This window comes from Pelodiscus sinensis, chromosome 2 (assembly GCF_052426305.1).
Source record: "Pelodiscus sinensis isolate ZL-2025 chromosome 2, ASM5242630v1, whole genome shotgun sequence".
Lineage (NCBI taxonomy): Eukaryota > Metazoa > Chordata > Testudines > Trionychidae > Pelodiscus > Pelodiscus sinensis.
The window spans coordinates 103,638,861-103,650,300 of record NC_143053.1 but is presented as its reverse complement, the minus strand read 5'-3'; positions in this window follow the sequence as shown (position 1 = coordinate 103,650,300).

Sequence of the window (11,440 nt, the reverse complement as noted above, 5' to 3'; positions counted from 1 at the left end):
ACCTCGCGGAGCCCCTAGAGATGTCTCATGGAGCCCCTGGGGCTCCACTGAGCACAATTTGAGAAACGCTGTCCTAGAGGATGGGTGAATTCCCATAAGACTCATCTGAAGAAGTGGGCTGTGACCACAAAAGCTCATGATACCATCGACAAGTTTTGTTAGTCTATAAAGTGCTATCAGACCATTTGTTGTTTTTAAAGTTTATTTTTAAGATTATACTTTAGAGGTTACAGTTGATTTGAGAAACAAAAGTTTGTTTTAAATCTTTGAACATGGTGATTTTGTTTGGATTAAATATGCAAAGTAAACTGTTAATGTTCTTGCTTTAAAAAAAGACCATTTCACAATTCATTTTATACTTAGGAATTTTTATATCTTTTAAAATATGCTATGTTTTGCTTCTATTTTTCTTTTATACTGAGTGATAGTTTTTGTAATTGGAATAATTTTGGTAGTATAAAGAAATTTTAAAGAAAAAGCAAATATGATTAAAATGAAGGATTTTAAATTTTTGAAGGTTAAATTTTGAATACAGACTTTTATTAAAAGAGAATCCTGGGTTATCCCTCACTAACAAAATGCCATTTTAATTCAGGACTGCTACTGTATCAACTATGAACTGAGTGTGGAATGCTCTGAAAGGGCTGTTGTACCAGTTTTTTTGTTGTGATCATTTATGTTTGTGATTGTGTGGTTTGTGCAATGTATGTTTTTTGTTTTTTATGTTGATGTGATTTTGGTTTTTTGCATGAGACAGCAATTTTGGGATACAGAACTTGCAAACCTAAAATATAACCAAGTACTTTAAAAATATACTATTTTTATGTTACAATTGTATCATATAAAGCAATATCTGATATTCAGCAAAATTAGTTCACAAAGAAAAGAATGTTGTATAGAGGCTGCTGCTCTAAGTTGTGAACATACAAAAGTCCAACTCAGCCTGTTACATATAATTGTTTATAAAAGTCAGCAAAAGTTTAAAGTCTGAAAGATATGGATTAGTCCAAACAAAAAGGGTTGCTGATACCATACAAGGATTGTATTAAGATCATGACTGGTAAACAAGAGGAGAAGGATATCAGAAATTAATGGACCAGAATTGGTGTATTAGAAATTTGGTCTAAGTTTTGGACAAAATATAGAGGAGAGGAGATAGTCTACCCATCACCCTCTTTTTGGGATCCCTAAATATAAATAAAGACTTTGGAGGAAGGACAGGGAATCAGTACACTAGGTTGAAGGGCATGTGAATTGAAAGAAGTGAGCTTTACCACCTTGACTATTTCCTGCAATGCTGGCATCCACTATTGTATCATTGGACCTTCATTATCCTTATCCTAAGAGATATCCTGAATTAGACAGTCCAGGGACAGGGAACTGATGACATCATCACATCCACCAGCTTCAGCTAAATCCTGAGCACAACCTGAAATGACACTTGGGTTCCTGCTATCACCCCCTCATGTGTGTCCTTTTCCTTCTCTACCCTATCTTTCATATCTTTCTCCTTTTCAAGCCTGATTAATGAGACTCTGGCTTAGCTGCTAAACACTGTGTGTCTACACTGGCACGATCTTGTGCAAAAGCGGCTGCTCTTGCGCAAAAACTTGCTGCCTGTCTACAATGGCCACATATTCTTGCGCAAGTAAACTGTCATTCTAATGTATGAAATCAGGGCTTCTTGCGCCAGAACTCTGACGCTCCCACTCAGGAATAAGCCCTTTTGCGCAACTGTTCTTGTGCAAGAGGCCAGTGTAGACAGGCAACATGAATTTCTTGCACAAGAAAGCCCTATGGTTAAAATGGCCATCAGAGATTTCTTGCGCAAGAGAGCATCTACACTGGCAAGGATGCTCTTGCGCAAAAGCACATCTCTTGCGCAAAAGCACGTGCCAGTGTAGACACTCTCTTGCGCAACTACTTTAACGTAAGAACTCTTGTGCTAAAGAGTTTTTGTGCAAGATCACACCAGTGTAGACGTAGCTTATGTATTTTGCAAAACTACTGAGAATCCATGACCAGAAAAGCAACTAAAACCATGCCCTAAACAACCTCAGAGTGGCTAATAAGTCTGTGAGCCATGCCTGTGTTTTTCCAGGGGCAAGGTTGAAAGTAAAAGTCAGCATGGGACACACAAGCTACATTTTTCACGTTGGCTGTTCTTTTCTCTCTCTTTTTGTGCATTTATCTTGTTTTGTCTTGAATCAAAATGAAACATTAAGAATAACAGCTTCAGCCCATGTCAGCTTATTGCCTTTTCCCCAATCATGACAGTTATTGCTGTCTTTAATAACATCTTACAGACTGTCAGTCAAGGAGTTTTCCTCCATATAAATTCTCTACAAATAAAGGCAAAATGAATAAGGGATACCACTGAAGTAAAAGATTTACTTAATGCTTGGTTCTTAAATTGGAGATGTCAACAAGTAGTCGACTAGATGATTAACCGATAAGCCTAGGTTTATCAGTTAATCTGTCAACTACTCGCATCTCCCTCTTTATCAGAGGCAGCAAGGAGGGAGCAGGAGCCTGTGCTGGGGACAGATGGCTTAAAAGTTTTGTTCTTTCTTTCTCAGCTTGCTGGATGAGGGCTCTTTCTCTCTCCACCCTGCTCTCTATCACCTCACAGATAAGCAGGAAGCCTGCTGGGTAGGGAAGGGCCTCGGAAAAGAGGAGCCATCAGCCACTGCCACTCCAGTCCTACTGACAGACCATCCATGGTTGCTTTGGGGCTACCCTAGGATCAGGAATCCCAAAAACTTGTCTGGGAGCAGAGCTGTTGCTTAGCTTTGAGGTTGCGGCAGGAGAGGAAGGGACAGTGGGGCAGGGCGTTGGGACCCTGAGTTACTAACACACTGTTAACATCAGGTGCAAGTCAGGGAAGACGGGAGCACCGATTTCAGGGGTCTCCACCCAGGCATAATGTGCTGGGAACAGGATCCCTGTGCTACCATGTGGGGGCTGGGGATGCTGTCAGCTGATCCCAGTTTCCAAAAACACTTGGGTAGCACAGCAGACATGGCCCTGCCCACTAGCTACTCTCCTCCACCCCCTAACCTCCTTTCCATCATTTGCTTCCTAGCCCCCACTCCTGCTCCCTTTTAAGGCTTCCCTTCCTCTTTAGAAAATGATGGTTCCATCTCCCTTCCATATCTGCCCTCACCCCCACTCCAAGTATCCAATTTTCAGTCAAACTCTGGTAGAAAAGGGGACTTGGCAGTATCTGGCCCAGTTAGCAGTGCTGATGGGAAAGAAAAAGTCCCGTTACAAGAATAAACTGCAATTAGCCTACCTCTATCCCCTACAGTGCTTACCCTAGGCACAGTAAATTCTGTTTGTCCCCTCCCTAACCCTGTTCTGCTTACTCCAGGCCTCTCCCTCACTCCAGAGACCAACTCTGGCCCCCACTTCACTATGCTGTTGCCCCCGGCCCCTGCCTTGCTCCAGCTGGGGACCAATCCCTACCCTGCACTTGCCCTTGACCCCAGCCTTGCTTCAGATAAGTAATTTGTAAATTACATAGCAAGTATTAATGTGAATAATTTACTCAACCAAACCACTGCATGTAGCTATTGTTAATAAAACCTGTGTTAATAAAACCATGCTGTGACAAAGACAACTTCTGTGTCAATCTCCTGTTTTATTACAATCATTTCTTGGGTGGGGGGACCCTCAAATATGTTTGGTGTCAAACCCACAAAACGTTGATCTCGCCCTGGGCTTCAGCGAATCCAGCCAGAGAGTCGGCTCAGCAGAGGAAGGTGCTTAGGGGATGGAGCAGCCTCACATTCTCTGGGAGCAGTATACAGGGTTGGGGAGGGATTGGATGGGGGCAGGTGAAGAGATTGCTAAGTCCCTGCCCCAGGGGCTGCTCTGAAGCCTTCAAGTTGGGTGGTGAACAGGCTGGAAATCACTGCCCTCTTGTACCACTCCAGAGCTTAGCTGCGGGGCAGAGAGTCTTCTCATGCCAGTACTGTGCAGGTGTATGCTGGGCTTGGCTCTTCTTGGCCAGCACCCCAGGCTGGAGGGTCTTGGACTTTTCCAGGATGTGGGCCCAGTCTGAGGCAGTGGGGGAAGGAAGGAGATCCTGTTGGTGAGCTCAGTGCTCCAATCAGGTGCTGGTTCTCTACACAGTGCTGGGAGCTGGATGTGTCCTGTTGCGGGGAGAGGGGGAAGCATAAGAGAAGCAGTGGGGTTGGGAGTGGGTTTGAAGGGGCAAAATAGGCAGAGGACAGTCAGAGGGAAAGCAAGGAAAGGTCTGACAGGTAAGTAGCAGAAGTGATATGTAACCGGCCACCACCTGATGCCTGCCCACACTCACCCAACCATGGGAGCCACTGTCAGCTAGAAACAGTGTGGGGTGGGGCAGGGCCAACCTGGCTGAGAACTGGCATGCAGTGGGGGCTGTGCTGACAGACCAGCAGGAGGGGCAGCCAGCCCCACGCACTGCATCTTCGCCCCACAGCCAGCTTTGCACACTGAACCCCCATCATCGGCCACTGGACTCTCAGTACTAAGCCATAAGTAGGCAAGCATGACAGGGTGGACCAGGTCCCAAAATCACCTATTGGAGGCTTTGGCCTTGGCACAGCCCATTCAAGAAGAGAGCAGTAGAGGAGTCATACAAGCTCCCTGAAGCAGCAGTGTGAGAGGCATCCTATCAGGGCCCGGTAGGCCAGTATAAAGAAAGCTGCTGGGCCAGAGCCAGTCAGTTCCTCTTTGGAGCCCAAGGTATGCTAATTGGGTCTCTGGCTGGCTGATGGAGTGGCAGTACCATGGACAGCTCACTGTGGAGAGCTTAGTGCAGACGGGACTGTAGCCCAATGTGGCTACTGAAGACCAGGGCTTAGCTGATAGGAAGAGCGGCAGAATCTGGGATAGTATGCTTATGGGATTTTGTGACAAAGAATGCAGGCACACATACTCAGGTGTGTGTGGTGGGGGTGGAGGGGTGCTGAAATAAAGGGTCTATGAAGGAGTTGGTGAGGCTGCTGGCCCAACATCAGCATCAGCACAGCACAGCTGAGACCCACTGGCTGATGTGCAGCAAGATGCACAGCATGATGTACTCCTGGAGATGCTTCACCTCCAGCAGAGCATCAGTTTCAGAAGGCAGTATTGCAATGGCTAACTGCCCGAGTTTCCTTTAACCTATTGAACTCAGGCCTGAGGATACCCCATGCCAAGTTAGGGCCACAGGATGATCCAGAGGTTTGTTTAGTTAGTTGTAAACAGGTAACGATGACCGCTGGTTGGGAAAAACCCACCTGGACTGCCCACCTGGCACTATTCCTCTAGGAAAACTCAGTCAACTTATTGGGCCCTGGACAATGATGCGATGAAAAATTATTGGACAGTGAAAGGTGCTACACTCGACTGCTTTGGAGTATCCCAAGGGACCCATCGATACAGGTTCTGCTCAGAACCTTTTCCCGCACGGGCTCAGTCTAGACTAGGCCACCTGTTGGCTAGGCTTCAAGGTTCCCACAACTTCAGAGATTATTGATTCCATCGTTCTAGACCAGTACTTAGAGATATTACCAACATACATTCAAACTAGGGATGTAATAGTATAGTTGATTAACCAATAAACAAAAGCTTATAGGTTAATGCTATAGACTACATGCATTTCCCCCTCCTCCCCACCTTGCCAATAAATTTTTTAGCAGGCTAGCCAGCAGCCCGGCTCAGTCTTGGCTTGCAATAGGACCAGGACCTACCCCCGCTGTGGCTCTGCATTTAATATGTATTAGGAGGCAGGTGGGCAGGCAGGTCCGGGAGCTCAGACCCCGCTCTAGACAAGGGCTGCTACCACCCTTTCTTAGCACAAGGGTGACAGGCAGCCAGTCTGCAAGGGGAGCCCCGTGAGGCTCTTGCTACATTTCAAAGGTAGAGGCGGAACCCCAGGTGAAAGGGGACTGTTTGAGTCCTGCTGTTCTGACTACTTGATTAGTTGATTAATCAAAATTTAACATCCCTAGAGGGAACAGAGTTGTTGAGGGGTTTCTATATAGATTTTTCTCCAAGTAAAAAATCACACTTCAGATAACCCATTGTATGTGAGGAGGTGGGCCTTAACAATGTAATGATTCAAAAGCTTCAGAGGGGTAGCTGAGCCAGTCATCTGAAGAAGTGGGTTGTGCCCACGAAAGTTCATGATACCATCTCTGATACATGTTTTGGTAGTCTTTAAGGTGCTACTCACTAGACTATTTGTTGGTTTTTAAGTTTTTACTGTAATGATTCACAGTTTTAAACTAAAGAAAAACTAGGAGAGGAAAGACACTTTTCGGTTTTCTTTTTTAATCTCTGATGAAGCATGAGGGATCACTATTCTTATGAGAGAAATCTCTCATTTTTAACGAGGAGGCTATTATGGACTCTCAGGGGAGAGTGTTAATTTATAGCAATGGGGATCATGATTAATTGGCATGCAATGTGACTAAATACAGTAATTCCTCATTTAACACGTGCCCGCTTAACACGTTTTTGCGATAGCATGATTTTTTTTTTAGGGAACATTTTTTGAATTACACAACCGTCCCCAGAATAACACAATTTCCCCAGCCGGCTCATTGCCAGCGGCTGTGCGGGGCTTCCCCCACCTCCCTGCAAAGCAGCGGAGGGTTCGCCACTCGCCATGCCATTCCCCACTGACTCCCCCTCGCTGGACGCCTTGCCCCCTCTCTTCTGCCCCTGCTTGCAGGCCAGCGGCTGGGTTTCCTCAGCCAGCCCGTCGCCAGCGGCAGTGTGGGGCTTCCCCCCCCTTCCAAAGTGGTGGAGGGTTCACCGCTCGCCGCGCTGTTCCCCAGCGACCCCCCCCCTTTGCTGAATGCAGTGCGGGTCCCAGCAGACCCATCACAGGGGCATACTCCCAACCCAATCCCCCTCCCATCTCCTTCCCTTCCCTTCCCCAGAGCCAAACACCTCCCCTCCCTGCTGTAACCCAGTCCCCTTTCTCCCCCAACCTTATGTCCCGGTCCCAACAGACACTGCCGATTGAAATGCAACCCTCACCTTTTCCATTATTTTCAATGGGAAAACTGACCCCGCACAACACATTTTCACTTAACACGATCATTTTCTGAAACATATCTATAGTGTTAAATGAGGAATTACTGTACTTTGAAGATAGTATGTGGATGATGATAATTTCTTTGAGGATATTTTAATCAGTCTGCAACCTTATAAATACAAACAAATAACACGAAGAAAGAGACACACTACAGAGTTGTTTGTTGAGTGCACAAAAACCTAATAAAAGAAAGAATACTCTAACCAAAGGAACTGAAAGGAACCAAAGGAAAGCAAATTTATGTCATGCTGCCATCTAGTGGACTCATAAAAAGAGTGCTAAATCTTAGTTTTTACAATCTAATCTTGAGGATATGCCTACACTGAAATTTTAGGTGCAATTTCATCTCCAGTAGATATATCCACACTAATGTGGCTAAAAATAAGCTGTGAAAATGTGTAGCACAGGCTAGAAATATGAATACATATCCAGGGTTTTGGGTGAACTTGAAACTCATGCCACTGTATATTCACTGCATTTTTAGCCACACTAACTAGATTTAAGATGGCATGGATATGTCTACCCTAGTTGCAATCACACCTTCAGGGACAGAAGTTCAGATTTACTATGGTCTTTATTAGGAGTTGCACCTACTTACTCCAAGTTGTCAAAAAAATTTCTTTTGATCAAATTCTTTATCTGATTAAATCCAACTCTGTGTGGAGAACTGTCCACTAAAAAAAATGGATTGAGAATATCAACTCATTTAGCATAGGCCAAGGTTTTTCAAACTGTCTTTGTAACATGGTTCACAAATTACTAAATAGATTGGGCAAAATTCTCTGGCCCTTTATCCTGGAGAGAAGGGCCAGAGAAGTATGAAAGACCTCTAAAAACTGCTGTGGGAGAATACCACATGGAGACACACACCCTAGCAGTCTCTTAGGCTAGGAGCCTGACATGCTGGCTCAGCTGCTTCTTCACAGGCTGTGCAGTGGCTAGCAGGGAGGCTGCCTGACCCACAGAGGCACCACGAGCCGGACATTCAACAGCCGGGTCAGTGCTGTAAAAGTCCTGGCCTTCATGACATCGTGTGTTAGTGCGTGCTAGATGTGTAAACACGAATACATGTGTGTATCTGCATGTAGATGTGGGAGTCATTTTCTACAGATTTATTTCTATAACTATCTGGACAGGTACATTTCTGTGGCTGTGCTCTATGGAGCTGTATATGCCATGGGCTTCAGGAGTGGGCCTTTAATGGACCCCTTGCAGCTGCGATAATGTGTGGTCCTAATTCCACACATAAAATGACAATAACTTTAGTGAACAAAAAACATGGAGCTGGTTATAAAAATGGGAACAAAGGAGGGAAATAATCATGAGCACCTCTGTGAAATTTCATTTTCTGGACTATTTTACTACCAGATCTAGTGTCCTGTCACAAATAAAAACCTGAACTTAGCATAATGCATCTGTCCACACAATAAATATATCTGATTTGGACTTGCAGTGAAAATGAGCGTGTGAGTAAGAGCAGGGGAGGCAAGCAATGAGCGGGAGTCGGGGGGGGGGGGGGGGGAGGAATGGAATGAGTGGAGGAGGGATCTTAGAAGAGGGCAAGGCTTCACCAGTAGGTGGAGCAAAGGACTTCAATTTTTTGGAATTAGAAAGTTGGCATCCCTAGAGACCCTCTGCCATTGCCCCACATGGTCTCCCAACTTCCTAGTCCCCCCTCGGCACTCTGCCACTGGAAGCTTGCTTTCTCCCCCATCCTAGCCCTGAAGTTCCTGCAGAGGTAAATGTGGTATCCGGATCAGCCCATGAGAACTGGAAGTTTCCAGCCTCTTCCAGGTTTGGAGAGTAAGGGAAAAGACTGGGAACTCAGTATAGCGCAAGTCTTAGACAGGTCCTGGACTTGTGAATTTGTGTTCCAATCTCCCAGCCCTCCCCCTCCCAGGGGAGCCCTCCTAGGTCTCAGGAGACTCTCCCTGTGTCCCTAGTTCCCCTCAGTTCCCAGGGGTCTCCTCCTTGTATCCCCAGCTCTGAGGGGCCTGCCTCCCTGTTGCTAAGCGCTCAGTGAATCCAGGTCAGTTTCCCAATGTGGGAACAGGAGGGAGGTGAAGGGGGGATGGTGCCAGGTTGGGGGTGCAGACTGGAGAGGCAGGGGTTGGGAGTGCAGGTAGGGCAGAGGTTGGGGCAAATAGGGCACAGTCAGGGATTACTGGCACAGTAGAAGAGAGTGTAAGAGGGAAGCAGGGGTTAGTGGCAAAGAGGGTGCAGGATAGGGGAACAGATGAGCATATGGGAGTCTGAGAGAATAGGGGGAACCATGCCAAAATACAAGCTCGTCCAGGGTGCCATTTTTTCTAAGGCTGGCAGTACTCTATGGACCACAAGTGAGCGCTGCCTAGACCACACAGTGTAGGAACCTCTGATATATAGGCCACAAAAAGCTGTCAGATAGAAATGACTTTTGGTCAGTACTTAGACTAACTGGTTTCAGAGATCTGAGTCTCAATTCTGCAATAAGCACCACATAAAATGCTCAATTAAATTTCACACAGGTGCAGGGGTCTGCCCATGCAGAGATAGTTGCAACCTTGTGAGCCCTATAAATTATTAAAAAATCTCCTCATCCATTTATACCCTTAACTGCTTCTATTATCATGTCACATAAAATAGATTAGAATATTTATTGTTCACCATAGATTATATTATATTATTATAAAAATAAATGACTTATCTCTGGCAATCAAAAACTGGGCGAGCTCAATGGGAAACCTTGGAGTGTTTCTTGGAATCTACAGAATGGCAAATGGTAGTTGCTGTTCATGACATCCAGAGTTTCATCTTCTCTGAAACAAAGGAGCAGAAATCCAGTAAAACACAGTGGCTACATCTACACTGGCATCCCTTCCGGAAAAGGGATGCTAATGTAGCACGTTGGAATAGGCAAATCCGCGGGGTATTTAAATATCCCCCGCGGCATTTGCATTAACATGGCTGCTGCTTTTTTCCGGCTTGGGGAAAAGCCGGAGAAAAGCGCCAGTCTAGACGTTATTCTCCGGAAAATAAAGCCTTTTCCGGAGGATTTCTTATTCCTTAAAATTAGGAATAAGAAATCCTCCGGAAAAGGCTTTATTTTCCAGAGAATAACGTCTAGACTGGCGCTTTTCTCCGGCTTTTCCCCAAGTCGGAAAAAAGCGGCAGCCATGTTAATGCAAATGCCGCGGGGGATATTTAAATCCCCCGCGGATTTGCCTATTCCAACGTGCTACATTAGCATCCCTTTTCCGGAAAGGGGTGCCAATGTAGACACAGCCAGTGACTTTGGAAGGAGAAATACACATAGTATGAACACTGGCAAACTGTTTAAAATCGATCTAAAAAAGATCACATCTATTTTTTTAAACTAAACTCTGTGCTCACTGGCCTAAATTGTAATTACACCATCTAAAGCCTTTCAATGTTATTTCTGGTGCAATTACAATGGCCTCCACAATTAAATTCTATCAGCTTCTGACAGAACGAAAAGATCTGGTGAAGAGATTCTTTATAAATCCTTCAAATGGAAGAGAAAGAGAACTTACCTGAAGCATAAGGGTGCATAAGAACAAATGTTCTTCAACTGGTTAAATGGAAGGAATAGCTCTATTGTTATCAACACCTGGATAGCATATCTAGAGAAAGGAACAGATTAAAAGGAGAAACAAACAAAGCTCGTATTTATCAAATCAGCCTTCTTCCATTGCATCAGCCCATTCTAATTACCCACATTTCCCAAAAGCAGTTATGCCACTTTTCAGAGAGAAATATCCCCTGGCATTTTAATTATGTTTATAAATGCAAACACAGCTTCATAGACGCACAGTCACCAACCAAGCTGAATTTGACAGGAAACATACACTGCAATTTTATATTATAGTTAGAAAATATGGATATAGCACAATAAATGTTCATGTATATTACAGATAACCACACATTCCATGCCACAAGAAGCAAACAAGCTATAGCCCTAATCCTGCAAACACTTATACATGTGCTAAACTTTAGACCGAATAGTTCCATTGAGTTCAGTGGCTCTTCTCAAGTGTAAAGCTTAGCATGTGCATTAGGTTTAGGACCCAATCTTGTGTTCAGATATGTTAGCATAGACCTAGCAAATCTAATGGATCCAAATAAGACAAATCTAACACAAGACAAAACAAAGGACAATACTTCAGAAGGAGGAGAGAAGAAATGAGAAGAAGGGAGGAATGGTAACCCTTCCATGTGACCCAGGGACCTCTTAATGCTGACTAGCAAAGGGCAAAAGGGTGCACCAGGGTTACAGGCAAGGCTCTCTCTAGGGAGGTATGTGACCCAGGACAATTCTCCACCCCCACCCCAGGCCTCACCCCCATCTTGTTTATTCCTATC